Here is a 15,735-nt window from a genome sequence, read left to right on the forward strand (position 1 = left end):
CTTAGGTCAAAGTATACTTTTTATTTGGTTATTAGATGTGCTTTCCAGTTTATGGTGCAGTTCAAACATCTAGCATTTTATGATGGTAATAAAATGTGATGTCTACAGGATCGCATCAGAATAGAAGAACCATCATGATGCGTTATGCAAATTTACAATGAGTATTATCCGGTAGCATTGTGGATAGCACAATTGCTTCACAGCTCCAGGGTCCCAGGTTCGATTCCGGCTTGGGTCACTGTCTGTGCGGAGTCTGCACATCCTCCCCGTGTGTGCGTGGGTTTCCTCCGGGTGCTCCGGTTTCCTCCCACAGTCCAAAGATGTGCAGGTTAGGTGGATTGGCCATGATAAATTGCCCTTAGTGTCCAAAATAGCCCTTCGTGTTGGGTGGGGTTACTGGGTTATGGGGATAGGGTGGAGGTGCTGACCTTGGGTAGGGTGCTCTTTCCAAGTGCCGGTGCAGACTCGATGGGCCGAATGGCCTCCTTCTGCACTGTAAATTCTATGATAATCTATGATAATCTATGATGTACATAAGCAAACAGAGCCTGAAGTAAAAGTTTATCATCAATTAAAAAACAATAGCTATTGGCTGGCTTTCTCTCTCAATAAATTGTTTTGTTCTGCAACAAAGAGATACATCTGGTGTGTGATTTCCACACATGCAAGATAGGCACTCATTGGAAGGAAGACTTTTATATTGTTGTGGGAAAATCGGCAACAAATTTTTTAATTTTTTTTTAAATGGAAATGCCAGACTTGTGCTGTAGAACTTGTTCTTCTGAAGGGCTGGGATTGGATATGTTATTATACATGAGTTAGAATACAGCAACCTTTAATTAAGTGTGGTGCATTTGGCCGAGAGGTGATTTTGGGTTCGTGTAAGAACTATTTCCATTATAGTTCAACCTGGAAATGGTCGACAGTGACATGTGCCCCAAAATGACAAATATTCCATTCCCCCAAAAAAGTTACTCAATTAAAGTAGTAATATTGGCTAATGTTAACAGCCAGAACTCTTTATGGGGAGAAGGGGAGACGCTCTCACCTTTGCCTCACTGATTGCCTGCCGGAGACTCCCAGGTTGCTGACCGACTGTCCAGCCTGGGGGAATTTGTCAAATTGAAGAAAAGAAAATCTGCCATCAGAAGAAGGCTTCCACAATACATGGAGGCAATTCACCAGCCTCTTCGAGGACATGTTTGTGGCCAGCAACTAACTAAGGTGGGGGGTGGGGAGAGAGAGAGAGAGAGAGAGAGAGCGAGTAGAGGAGGCAACACCCAGAGTACTGGGGAAACGAGTACAGCGGGATTAAAAGGTGCTGAGGCGGTGGAAGAAACCCATTGATGCTGCCATGGCAACTAATAGGCTACACCTTTGTTGCCTCGATCACACCCCTAGTATGTTTTAATACAAGGGGGCTGCATGTATATAGTTAATGGTATGGTTGTTGTAACTGATCATTTGGACTTTACTGTTAATATGCCTTTTGTTATTATATTTTCTTATCTTTTCTTTTTTGTTATAAATACAAATTAAAATCACTAAAAAATACTTTTTAAAAGAAAACACTGTCATAATACACACCAGTATATCATGGTGCAGACACACACACACTGATGGACACACAGCATGACCAATCAACACACACAACACTGCAGCCAATCACCAGTTAGAGCACACTCACGACAAACACAGAGGGCATCAGAATTCCCGCTCATTCGGGATGCAGCCTCTTAGGACAAAGCTTACAGCTTACAACACAGATCTTCACCATGTGCTGAGTGCATAGACTGGTTAGGAGAGGCATAGGTCTTTAGTTTAATCTAACATCGTGTTAACCCACAGTGAAAGTATGTTCAACAGTTTCTGACTTAATAAAATAGTGTTGCACTATTTTAAGTGTTGGTGGCCTGCATGTGTTCCACGGATCCAGAGCACCCAACACATCATGATACCAGTAGCTGAGGGATGTTAGAACTTCTTAGACCTACCTGCAAGTGATCTGCCTTCCACCAGCATACAGCCATCCTGCAAAATGGACTGCATCTGCCCGCCGCCGCCTCTCCACATCACTGGTAACCTCGGGGCCAACTGGAAGATATTCAAACAACGCTTCCAGTTCTACTTTGAAGCCACAGACCGGGAAGCTGCCTCAGACACCAGGAAGATCGCTCTTCCTATCCACAGCCGGGGAACATGCCATCCACATTTTCAATTCTCTCACCTTTGCTGATGGTGAAGATAAATCAAAATTCAAGACGGTCATCCTCAAGTTTGACAGTCACTGCGACATCGAGGTGAATGAAAGTTTCGAGCGCTATGTATTCCAACAGCGTTTGCAGGGTAAGGATGAACCTTTCCAGTACTTTCTCACCCACCTCCGCATCCTTGCGCAGTCCTGTAATTACGGGCCCACCTCCGACTCCATGATACGCGACCAGATCGTTTTCGGTGTTCAGTCGGACCCCCTACGCCAGCAGCTCCTCAAGGTAAAGCAGCTCACCCTAGCGATTGCCATCGAGACCTGCATACCACACGAACACGCCACTAGTTGGTATTCCCACATCCAAGTGGCTGAAACGGCGCAGCAAGGTCCCCACGAGGCAGAAAGGGATCAAGCAATCGAGCAACTCGAGGGCCTCAGCCTGAATGAGGACAGCCATTTCGCGCGCGTTGCGCGGACTCCCGCGCTTGTGATCACCAAACGAGAGGACGTCGACAAACGTTCTGCGCAGGCGCGCACCACGTACAACCGCACCGCGCATGTGCGGTGGCGCAGCGAACGTACTTACGCTACTATGTGCGGCAACTGTGGCTCCGCCACTTAAAGTGGCAATGCCTTGCCAAATCCCGACATTGCCCGAGATGTGGCAAACTTGGCCACTATGCTGCTTTATGCAGAGCAGCTCAGCCTGCCAACTCTCCTCGCTCCAGCCAGCCTCGCAGGAATGTCCAGGCCATTCAACCCACGGTCACCGAGTCCGATTCGGACCTGCTACCCGATATTGACACCGAAGACCCGAAGGTGCCTTTTCGAGTCAGTACCGTCACAAAAATCAGGGTGTCCCCGAAGCAAAGAATCCAGCCTCTATCGGTATACAGCATCGATCCAGACGATGAGTGGTGTGCCACCCTTACGGTCAACCGGTCCCAAATAAGATTCCACCTGGACACTGGTGCCTCCGCCAATCTCATTGCGTGGTCTGACCTCCAAAGCCTTGGTGTCAAACCAGCCATCCTCCCATCAGCCTGCCAGTTATTAGATTATAATGGCTATGCCATTGCTGCCAGCGGCTCATGCCAACTTGAAGTGACGCACAGGTCACGCAAAGCCATCCTTCCCTTTGAAATCGTAGGCTCCTCGAAAGTCTCCCTTCTTGGCGCGCAGGCATGCAAGCTGTTGAACCTAGTTCAGAGAGTTCACTCTCTCTCCTGCTGACGCGTCTGCCTTTCAGGACACCGACTTCAGGGCGCAGCTCTACACCATTATCAACCAGTACCACGACGTCTTCGAGGGCATGGGCACGCTCCCATACACCTACAAGATTTTATTAAAACCGAATGACACGCCTGTGGTGCATGCACCTCGCAGGGTCCCAGCACCCCTTAAGGACCGCCTCAAGCAGCAGCTGCAGGACCTCCAGAACCAAGGACTGATTTCCAAAGTCATGGAACAGACCGACTGGGTCAGTTCCATGGTATGTGTAAAAAAGCCTTCTGTGAATTGAGAATTTGCATTGATCCCAAGGATCTAAATCGCAATATCATGAGGGAGCACTATCCGATTCCCAAGCTCAAAGAGCTCACATGTGAGATGGCTCGCGCCAAGCTCTTCACCAAAGTCAATGCCTCAAAAGGATTCTGGCAAATCCAGCTCGATAAATCCAGCAGGAAACTTTGCACATTTAACACCCCCTTTGGCAGATATTGTTACAACAGGATGCAGTTTGGGATCATATCTGCATCAGAGATTATGGAACAAATGATGGAAGGCATTGAGGGTGTTCGCGTCTATGTCAACGACATAATCTTTGGTCCACCACCCCGCAGGAGCATGTTAGTCGCCTCAGCGCGTATTCAGACGTATACATGAGCATGGCCTCCGCCTCAACAGGGCCAAATGCTCTTTTGGTCAGACAGAACTTAAGTTCCGCGGGGACCATATCTCCCAATTGGGTGTGCAGCCGGATGCGGACAAGGTAGCTGCCATCACAGCGATGAAAACACCAGAGGACAAGAAGGCAGTCCTCCGATTTTTGGGCATGGTTAATTTTTTAGGGAAATTAATCCCTAACCTCGCCTCATACCACGGCTCTCAGGAAACTGGTCAGGAAGACGACAGACTTCCAATGGCTCCCTGCCCATGAGCGCGAATGGAGAGAACTCAAAACAAAACTGACCACGGCCCCGGTCTTAGCTTTCTCTAATCCAGCAAAGGAGACCAAAATTTTGACCGATGTCAGTCAATCCGGCATTGGGGCAGTGCTCCTTCAACGTGATGTAGCCACTTGGGTTGGCCACTTCCCGACTTAAAATGGAGAACCGCAAAGGCTGAAGGGAAATTCAGCCAACACAGGCAAAGACTAGCAAATACAGAAATCATGTGTATTGAAACCTGCAAAACAACCAGACAGCACTGAAACCAGCTGCCATCTGCATAGTAATGCAGCAGCCATCTGCATAGTAATGAGCGATTCCAAGGCACAATGGCAACAGTTAAGGTGAATAAAGCCAAGCCAGACTCCTCGGCGCCAGCAGGAGCCAAGACAAAGGAAGGCCAACGGACATTTAGGGACCACCCAACGATAGGGGAACCGCTCCAGCATTGGAGAAATTGATCCAAGTGATCAGGATGCAGTCCAATCACTTGGAACCAGGTACGGGGTCCGCCCCGAAGGGCAGGAAGCCCCTGGGGACTATGATGTAAAGCCCCCAAGTTCAAATCGTCCTTCTTTGGCAGGGTCACTCAGCAACTTGAACCAACCCTTGACAGTGACGTGCCTTGCTGCCGCCAACCAAGTAAGTCTCAAGTCAATGCTCACTACGAGATAGGCGCTCCTAGCTACCAGTCCATACCAGCTTTTGAATCCTGCAGACTCAGGACCTGACCAAAAGGCCATTTGTTCCCCTGACCTGGTGGGCCAGTCCGAAGCTAAGTATAGGCCCTTTAGTGATAGGAATAGCCTAGAAAGTAGAGTTTATGCATGAGTAGTGATTTACTGTGTGTAATAAATGTGTTTTGATTTGAATCTTACTAATTGGTGCGTTGAGTTATTGATCATTACTTGAACTTGAACCTCGTGGCAGTATCATAAAGATACCTGGCGACTCTAGAGCAAAGGTTAAACAAACAGGCAAATTACGAATTAAGAGCCAACCAAAAGTTAGCAACATATTACTGGCGACATCCTGACGGGACCCGATCTAGAAGTGGCTTAACCACTCCGGGAGAACCCAAAATTTGAATTAGAAATCCAATTGGGAACAGAAAAACCACAAGCGTTCAAGCAGTTCTGATCAATCCTCATAATTCGGAAGTGTGCTAATGCCTGCGTAACTTACAGGGCTATAAGGTAAACTGATAGGTTTTTGTTGCGAAAAACTGTCAGGAGTTTGTATTCCGGAAAATAGTGAAAGCCGTACCCGTAATTCCAGCACCGCCTTAATACCCCTCGTTCCAAATTTTAAGAGAAGTATTTAGAGAGGAAAGATGGCAATGTAGGCAATGCAACTCCTCATGAACCCGGAAGAATTCGTGGTCGCAGCGACCAGCAGCAGAGTAGGACAGTGTCCCGTTTGGGAAGAGGAAATCAGAAAGTACCTCAAAGGGAAAGGATGGCCCCTTTGGAGCGAATTCTGTGAAAATGAGGAAACAGGTCCTGGGAGTATAGGACATACTTGGTGGGAGAACCTGAGCGAAATTCTAAGAAAAGCTTGGGAAAAGCTCGCAAGCCGAAGGCAATCGTGTCCTGTTTGGCACAATTGCGAGGCACAGAGGAGGTCGTTAGGACACTCCGTAAAGAGATAGGAGTACATCGAATGAGCAAGGTCGATGTACGTGAGGTTGAGAAAGAGAACCTAGAGTTAAGAAGGAAGGTAGCAGCAAAGGACGGAGAGGTGGATGATGCCAAGCGGGCACACGAGTCTTGTCTGGCGCACCCAAGCAGCTTCCAGGCACAGTACGAAAAGGCCTATCAGGACACGCAACGTGCAGTCCTGGTAAGAGAGGAAACAGAGAAACAGGTAGAGGCATTGGAAAGGCAGTGTAGCGACCTGAAAGCAGCAGAAAGAGCACTCCATACTACCACCACGGAGCACAGACAAAGCTCACTAGATCACGCAAAGTGCCGGAAGCAGACTGCAGACTTTACTTTCAGTTCAGAATGGATTCCAGAGCACCTTTGGATCCCAGTTAGATGCAGAAGACGGCCCAGATTGGGAAGAATTAAATGAGACCGCGCATAGGTATGTTCAGGGAACATGTGCGCAAGGAAAGCACCAGAAGAGAAAAGCGCCCCAACCCCCCACATCGCAGATAGTTCAGGCACCAACGAATCCAGTAACCACCCACCGCATAGTCACATGTGAAGGAGACACGGAATTCCTGTACACGACCCCCTTAACCGTGAAGCAATTACGGGACGCGTGCGAGAAAATCACACTGTTCCTCCCCACATCAGACCCCCACCACTTCTTTGCTAAAGTAAAGCAGCAGGCGACCATGTACGGTCTGGACGAGCGTGAGCACGTGAAGCTCACAGTTTTGAGTTTAGACCCTTCAGTCGTAGCAACCCTTCTCGACCCACAGAATGTAGGAGGAGGCACCCTTGCAAAAATGCATGCAGCGATCCTAGACGTGATCGGCTACAACAGAGGGGACCCCGTAGAAGGCCTGAATAAGTGCAGGCAGAAAAAGACAGAACACCCCACAGCGTTTGCTGGACGCCTGTGGATTCATTTCACAGCCGTTTTCGGCAATTTAGACCGCGCCCATTTGTCCCAAGACGGTATGGCCAAATGTACCCGCACCCTTATCTCCCATGCCACAGAGGCAGGACAAAAGGCCTGTACAAATTATGACCCTCAGAGGAAGCTCACAATGAGAAATGGGTTTTAAAAAGATTGTCCCGCACCTGGGAGCAGTCTGTACAAAACAAACCCGCAGTTAGGAAACCCGAGGAACAGCAGGCAGAAGCAGACAGCCAAGCAGTGAAAACGCACCAGAACCCCGCATGGGTGAACGAAGGCAGGAACAGCCCCCCACAAAAGCCACAGGAGTGTTCCAACTGTGGACAGTTAGGACGCTTTGCACAAGAATGCAATGCCCCACGAAAGCCACAGAGAGCCCAGCAGGCAGGCACTCTAAATAATAGGACACAGCCCATACATAGTGTGAGCACCCGTTCAGACCAGACGGACCTGAACGGAACGGACTGACGGTGTTCAGGCTCCCCCAGTTGGGTCTGCGACACCCTTTGGGATAGGTCCGGCCGACCAGTAGTTGCAGCAAAGATACGGGGACAGCCCATCGAATTTCTCTGGGACACAGGAGGGTCCCGCACCACAATAAATTCCTCCACCATATTCCAGAAAGACACGTGGCCCACTACAGCCACCATCACCCTCAGCGGCTTCACAGGCCACTCACAGCAGGGACACATCACAGCCCCTGTACCCGTTCAGATTGGCAATATAACGACAAAGCACCCCATAGTTTTAGTCAATCTACCCCACACAGCCGAACACATTTTGGGAATTGATCTTATGAATTCCCACAACTTGTCCTTTGATCCAGTCAGCCAATGTGTTTGGAGAACGGCAAAATCCGCAAGAGCCCCCGCAACGCTCACAATAGGTGAATACGCAAACAAGATTAGCGCAGTCGGCGATTTCTGGTTTGACCCGACCACAATTAGCACCGACAAGCAGGTTAGGGCAGTTCTGCAGAAGCACAGGACAGCATTCGGGACCCACAAACACGACTGTGGCCGGATGACTGGTTCCGTTCAAATCACAGGACCTGACCCTAGACCCCAAAAGCAATACGGATTTCCCCAAGAGGCAGAGGGAGAAATCGCAAAAGTTATCAACAGCTTATTAGAGTAGGGCGCACTCAGATCAGTAGCCTCCACTAATAATGCCCCGATTTGGCCAGTGAGAAAGCCCGATGGATCATGGCGACTGACCATCGATTACCAGGAACTCAACAATGTCACCCCCGCAGCAGTCCCCACGGTAGCCACAAGTCCCGAGACCACGCTCAAATAGGAACTCAACTCACAATACTTTACGGTTTTGGACATCAGTAATGGATTCTGGTCCATTCCATTGGCAAAGGCGTGCCAATACAAATTTGCCTTCACTTTTAAAAATCAGCAGTACATGTGGACATGCCTTCCACAAGGATTCCACAACTCCCTCTCCATTTTCCACCGACAGCTGGCAAATGGTTTGTCAAAATTTTCTCGCCACGAATGTCTGGTCCAGTATGTGGACGACCTATTACTGCAGACAGACACCAAGGCAGAGCACATCAAGCTTCTGTCCGAACTCCTGGAACGCCGACAGAAAATTGGTTGCAAAGTAAACCCCAAAAAGGCCCAGATTTTGGAAAACAAAGTGATATATTTGGGCACGATTATCACGCACGGTAAACGCGAGATCGAGCACAAAAGAATTGACTCGATTGCCAAATTGCCCCTTCCCCAGAATGTTTCAGCCCTCCGGTCATTTTTAGGACTGGTTGGCTACTGCCGAAACCACATGGAGCAAGGCAGCACCCCTCTCGGAACTTCTAAAGAAAGGAGCCCCTTGGGAATGGCTTCCGCAGCATACGGATGCTGTGGATGTTTTGAAAAGAGCCCGCACTACAGGTTCAAGACCCGCTTTCCCCCTATGCTATAGAGATAGCTAGCACAGACCGCACCCTTTCGGCTGTGCTCCTCCAGGAACGGCACGAACATTTAAGACCCGTGGCTTACGCTTCCAGAATTTTAGATCCTGTGAAGCAGGGATTTTCGGCCTGTGAAAGGCACCTGCTCGCAGTTTTCTGGGCAGTTCAGTATTTTTCCTACATAACCGGAATAAACCCCATCACAATCCTCACGGAACACACCCCCACCCAACTTTTACTTGACGGACGACTCAAGGACGGTACAGTTAATCAAATTAGAGCAGCTAGATGGACCCTTCTTTTGCAGGGACGGGACATCACTGTAAAAAGGACCAAGACCCACACTTCCTTAGCCGATAACCTTCAGTACCCAGGCACCCCCCATGAATGTGAAATAATCTCACCGCACCACAACACAGGCCCCTTTATTGCAAAGACACCCCCCAAAAAGATAGGTAGTTCACCCCAGAGCCCCCAGCACACAGACACGTGCGCACCTTTGCGAATATATGTGGATGGTTCTTCCACTATATTAGAAGGGAAGCACATTACAGGATGCGGCATATATGTCGAGGACGCGCAGGGACGCGCCCTAGAAGAAATCTCACTAAAGCTACCAGGCCACTTAGGCACGCAGGCGGCAGAACTAGCAGCCGTGGCGTACATTATAGACCACCCAGATTCCTTTCCCAGCCCAGCAGACATATACTCGGACAGCCTCTATGTCTGCAATAGCCTTACAGAATTCCTACCCCTGTGGAAAGCAAGAGGATTTGTTTCTTCAGCCACATTGCTCCACCACATTTTAGAAAAAGCACAGAACAGGTCATTCGGAATCATTAAAGTTCGCAGTCACCACCATTCCTCCCCCCCTGGAAATGTAAAAGCCGACGCACTGGCCAAAGCAGGTTCCAGACACGGATATTTTTGGACACCCCCCGAAAGCGCACCAGTGAATGCAGTTCAGGTCTCGCAGACTAATATCGAGGATTTAGTGCAGGCCCAGAAGCAGGATAGCAATCTCAGGGAGATTTTGAAAGGACAATTTACAGCACCCTATGATAGATTTAAAAATGCACTGACCACACATAATGGTGTGGTGTTAAAAGACACCCTTTATGTGGTTCCTGAACAGGACAGGAATCAACTGATTTGTTTATTCCATGACAGTCATGGACATCAGGGAATTGATCCCACTACAGCCCACCTCAGGCAGCTCTGTTGGTGGCCAAGTTTAAAAGAAGACGTAACGCACTACGTTGAGAATTGCCTTATCTGTGCCCAGAACAATCCGGACAGATACGCAAAAAAAGCTCAACTTAGCCACCCCCGCCCCGTTAACGGCCCCTGGACTAACCTCCAGATCGATTTTATAGGACCATTGCCCCCTTGCAGGAATGGTTACAAATACGTATTAGTCGTCATAGACACTTTTACGAAATGGGTAGTGGCATTCCCATCCAGAACGAACACGGCAAAGACCACCGCAAAGATCTTAACCCACCACATCTTTACGAGATGGGGACTCCCCCGCAGCATTGAATCCGACCAGGGTTCCCATTTTTCGGGACGTGTCATGAAGAACGTCCTCACAATATTTGGCATTACCCAAAAATTCCACATCGCATACCACCCCCAGTCAAGTGGTATCGTGGAGCGCATGAATCGGACCCTAAAAGCCACTCTCAGAAAAATGGTCCAACAAAACAACGCCACTTGGGATTCAGTCCTCCCCTTTGCGCTGATGTTTTTCAGAAAAACTGTATCAACATCCACAGGTTACACCCCACACACCCTCATGACCGGACGCCCCATGAAAGGCACAGAATTTTTATTAGGATTGGACTTGACCAGCCCCAAAGTGACGGCCCTCACACACGAGAACGCGGTAAAGCAGTTAGTGGAAAATGTAAAAACGGCTCAGCTAGCAGCCGCAGTACGATTAGGTACACGGAAGAAACAGAGCAAGGCCTGGTTCGACAAGACAGTGCATGCGACTGAGTTTGAGGTAGGACAGCAGGTCATGCTCTCAATTTACAACCCAGCACATTCCTGTCACCAAAGTATTCGGGTCCGTACTCCATTGCGGACAAAGTAAGCCCCTCCGTCTACAAAATCAAGTACCCCAACGGAAAGACTGCGTGGTTCCATATTAACCAGCTTAAGGCATATGGCCCACAGTCCAACCACGCACATCACATCATGCTCGACGCAGCAGACCACGCCCCGCCCAAACCCAACGTATCCCTACCCTCCCCCAACACGCCCACCACATCCACGGATTTGCCCTCGACTCCACCCCCGACCTCTAGACTCCACCCCGGAACGCCCACAGACAGCAGCGACAGCGACTGTGACTCAGACAATAGCCACAGCACACCTCCCTACTATCCCCATGCAACAGGACCCACACCCAGCGAATCTGACCACGATTCGAGTGATCCCTTCCTCATCACTTTCCTCAACAAACCCCACCAAACACCACCACCCTACGATGACGATTCCATCCCCACAGAACTAGACACCACCTTTTGGCACCGCAATAACTCAGACAGGCTCGTCCGGAACGACGAGGTGGACCCCAAATCTCACCATGCAGCCCTATCAGCCCTCATACATTCAAGAGTATGGCATCCTGGAGATGACAACACTTTGAGTATGACTCCCAAAGCGAGAACCCGTTTGCGACCCTGTTCGCAACTGATAACTGAGGTGTCCAGATGATGTTTTAAAAAGGAACCGCTTGGGAGAAAACGGTTTCCTTTCTGATGGAACCTGCAGCATGCTGTTTAATGTTGTTTGTTACTGTTAGTGTTAAATGTTGTTTGTAAGATCGGAAATTTTTTCCACAGCCCCACGCCTTATTTGTCTGCAGAAACCTATGAGAACGTGCCAGCACACTCACCGGCACAAACCGCTGAGAGCTTGCCAGACCCCCGTTCATAACTGCTCTTCTGGTTCAACGGTAGAACCTTTACGGCAACCCCCCCACGATGACTACATTTTTGCCCGTTCTTGTTGGTTGCTCAGGCAGCGGAGAAACGGCATTGGTCTCCGCCCTGCCTGAGGACCCCTCCTCTGGTCAGCTATGCTCGGGTAGAGCACACACTGTATTGGTCGCCGTCCTACCCGGGGATTCCATCCAATTCTTAACCGTCGCGGCCTATGTGCACCTCATTTTGGCACTCTTGGTTCAAAAAGTTTTGTTTTGTTTTCCGGCAACCCGTAGGTTGCCATCCCTATGCTATTTACATCCTCAAACATTTGGATGGTAAATCGCACAGCCTGCGAGACGGCTCACACTGTTTCAGTATTTTTAAGTGTGTCTTGTCCTGAATATTCGGTTTAAAAAAAAATGTTTTAAATGAGGGAGTCACACATGGTGACAAATTGTAAAGGGAGAATTGGCACTGAAGGACAGACATACTAACGCACGAGATATTAACCAAGATTGTAACAGACACTATGCTTGATCCATAGAACCCCAAAAGCTCCAGGAAAAGAGACGAAACAGAAAGGAAGAGCCAAAATAGGAAAGAAGACAACAATGAAGACGTCATACGTTTATTTCGCCGTTATTGCAATTTGTACTCGGTTGCACGCCAACGCGAACCCCCTGACCCCCCCCCGGCCGTTAATGATTCACTTCCCCATAGCACCCAGAGCCCAGTAACAGGCAACACCACACCATCATGATGTGATAAACTCATAACATGGTACACCCTTTCCTACGTAGTCGAATCCCTATTAGTGTTGGCGATACTCTGCAGCATCGTGCACACTATCCGCATGAGGAAATGGAGAAGGAGAGCCTACCGCGCTAGCACCCCGGTATACAGAATGAGATCCCCTATTTTCGGTTTTCACCAGGCCCCCGAACCCCTCGATCTATAATAAAGGACATTCGTTTGCGTTCTTCTGTAAATAAAGAAATGGAAATATTGTACACCCCTGTGCTTGACTGCCAAGCCAGGGAAAATGTAAATGCTGCTTTCATTTTGTATTGTTTCGGAAGTGAATATGACTGAATGTTTAGTGAATGTAGTTTATTGAGAACAGTTAGAGGTACCGGTTTTTGAATTTTGTAATGCATGTCCCTGTTTTGACATAGCGCCACTTAGAACGTTGGCTAAAAATTTTCATTGCATAGTTATGGTCAGTGTAGAGGCCATAGAAGAGTGCTCGCTGGGTCAAGGAATGAAGACAACGCAGTTATGTGATCCTTCACGCTTCACGTTAGGGATCACAAGGAGGGAGTGTAGCCACCTGGGGACTATGAAGTAAAGCCCCCAAGTTCAAATCGTCCTTCTTTGGCAGGGTCACTCAGCAACTTGAACCAACCCTTGACAGTAACCTGCCTCGCTACCGCCAACCAAGTAAGTCTCAAGTCAATGCTCGCTACGAGATAGGCGCTCCTAGCTACCAGTCAATAACAGCTTTTGAATCCTGCAGACTCAGGACCTGAACGAAAGGCCATTTGTTCCCCTGACCTGGTGGGCCAGTCCGAAGCTAAGTATAGGCCTTTTAGTGATAGGAATAGCCTAGAAAGTAGAGTTTATGCATGAGTAGTGATTTACTGTGTATAATAAATGTGTTTTGATTTGAATCTTACTAATTGGTGTGTTGAGTTATTGATCATTACTTGAACTTGCACCTCATGGCGGTATCATAAAGATACCTGGCGACTCGAGAGCAAAGGTTAAACAAACAGAGCAAATTACGAATTAAGAGCCAACCAAAAGTTAGCAACAGTGATGAGGCCTCATCATGGGCCCCCGTTGCATATGAGTCATGTGCGATGACACCCACGGAGCAGAGCTACACGCAGATAGAAAATGAGTGCCTGGGCCTTCTGACCGGTGTGGTTAAGTTTCACGATTATGTCTACGGACTTCCTCAATACGCCGTCGAGACCGTGTATCGCTGGTCAATATAATACAGAAAGACTTGAACGACATGATGCATCGCCTCCAGCGTATTCTTCTCAAGCTCCGGCGATACGACTTCCAGCTGGTATACACCCCAGGCAAAGATCTCATCATTGCTGATGCTCTCTCCAAAGCAGTCAACACTCCATGTGACCCAGCGGGATTTGTCTGCCAGGTTGACGCCCATGTGGCATTCGCAGCCTCCAATCTACCTGCCTCAGATGAACGCCTCGTCCAAATTCGCCGCGGAACGGCGGCTGACCCCTTGCTACAGCGTGTCATACGCCACCTAACGGACGGGTGGCTCAAGGGCCAATGCCTTCAATTCTATAATGCCAGAGATGATCTGGCGGTAGTAGACGTGGTTCATCTAAAACTGGACCGCATTGTCAACCCGCATAGCATGAGCCAGCTAATCCTGGAACAACTACACGAGGGCAACCTTAGCGTGGAAAAGTGCCGCCAACGGGCCCGAGAGGCAGTGTACTGGCCCGGCATTAATGAGGACATAGCCAACACAGTGCTCAACTGCCCCACTTGTCAGCGCTTCCAGCCGGCCCAACCACGCGAGACCCTGCAGCCCCATGAGTTGGTCACGTCACCATGGACCAAGGTGGGCATCGACCTGTTCCACGCACTGGATAGAGACTATGTCCTGATCGTGGACTACTTTTCGAATTACCCGGAGGTGATACGGTTGCACGACCTCACCTCGTCTGCAGTCATTTGTGCATGTAAAGAAACCTTTGCTCGACACGGCATCCCGCTCACGGTTATGTCGGCCAATGGCCCCTGCTTCGCCAGCCAAGAAATGTCCAACTTTGCCAGGCGGTACAATTTTGCCCATGTCCAGTCCCCTGTACCCCCAATCCAATGGTAAAGCGGAGAAGGGAGTACATATAGTCAAACGGCTCCTATGCAAGGCTGCCGACGCTGGGTCCGATTTCTACCTAGCCCTGCTAGCCTATCGCTCCGCCCCACTGTCCACTGGCCTGTCGCCAGCCCAATTATTCTTGAGTCGCGCCCGGAGGACGATGGCGCCGACAATCCATGTCCCAGGCCTCAACCACGTTCCGGTCCTTCGCCGGATGCAGCTGTCTCGTCTTGTTCCACGCTCGCCACATGATCCTCCAGTGTTGCCTCGCCCTCCTGCTGACCCTGCCACAGACTATGCAGAGTCCCTGTCACTCTGCATCCCCCTGACTTTGACGCAGTCCAGCCCGCTCCTGAACCGGCGGCTCTCGACCGACCCTTGAGGCGGTCAACCAGAATTCGTCGCCCACTTCAGAGACTAAATTTATGAACTTTGCGAACTTATGGACTCTCGGAATTGTTTTGTTGCTTTGTTTGATCGTTTCCCTGGTTTGTATATAGTGTTGATCTCGTTACTCTTGTTGCATACTGCTTCTCTGCGCCAGGCACCTTCCCATGTAAATAGCTTAGTTCTCATGTACATAGTCCTGTAAATATGTCTTTGCACCCCACACGTAGTTAGGAACATTCTCACCATACATTATTTATTGCCACACACATGCATTTTTTTTATAAAAGGGGGGATTTCATAATATACACCAGTATATCATGGTGCAGACACACACACTGATGGACACACAGCAAGACCAATCAACACACACAACACCGCAGCCAATCACCAGTTAGAGCACACTCACTATAACGACAGGGGGCATCAGAGTTCCCGCTCATTCAGGATGCAGCCTCTCAGAAGGACAGAGCTTACAGCACAGATCTTCACCATGTGCTGAGTGCATAGACTGGTTAGGACAGGCATAGGTCTTCAGTTTAATCTAACATCGTGTTAACCCACAGTGAAAGTATGTTCAACAGTTTCTAACTTAATAAAATAGTGTTGTACTATTTTAAGTGTTGGTGGCCTGTATGTGTTCCACGGAT

The 15,735-nt window shown here is 49.1% G+C and overlaps 1 protein-coding gene and 1 long non-coding RNA gene across 2 annotated transcripts in view; one reads left to right on the plus strand and one right to left on the minus strand.

Moving 5' to 3' along the window:
- LOC140426511 (uncharacterized) overlaps window positions 1-13,517 on the plus strand; it is a 65,528-nt gene extending 52,011 nt beyond the window's left edge. The window contains exon 3 of the long non-coding RNA XR_011948217.1: window positions 12,377-13,517. This is a non-coding gene — a long non-coding RNA (uncharacterized lncRNA). The remainder of the gene's footprint in view (window positions 1-12,376) is intronic.
- rtca (RNA 3'-terminal phosphate cyclase) overlaps window positions 1-15,735 on the minus strand; it is a 57,099-nt gene that overhangs the window by 1,690 nt on the left and 39,674 nt on the right. The window lies entirely within an intron of this gene.

Source organism: Scyliorhinus torazame, chromosome 7, assembly GCF_047496885.1.
Source record: "Scyliorhinus torazame isolate Kashiwa2021f chromosome 7, sScyTor2.1, whole genome shotgun sequence".
NCBI classification, from domain to species: Eukaryota; Metazoa; Chordata; class Chondrichthyes; order Carcharhiniformes; family Scyliorhinidae; genus Scyliorhinus; species Scyliorhinus torazame.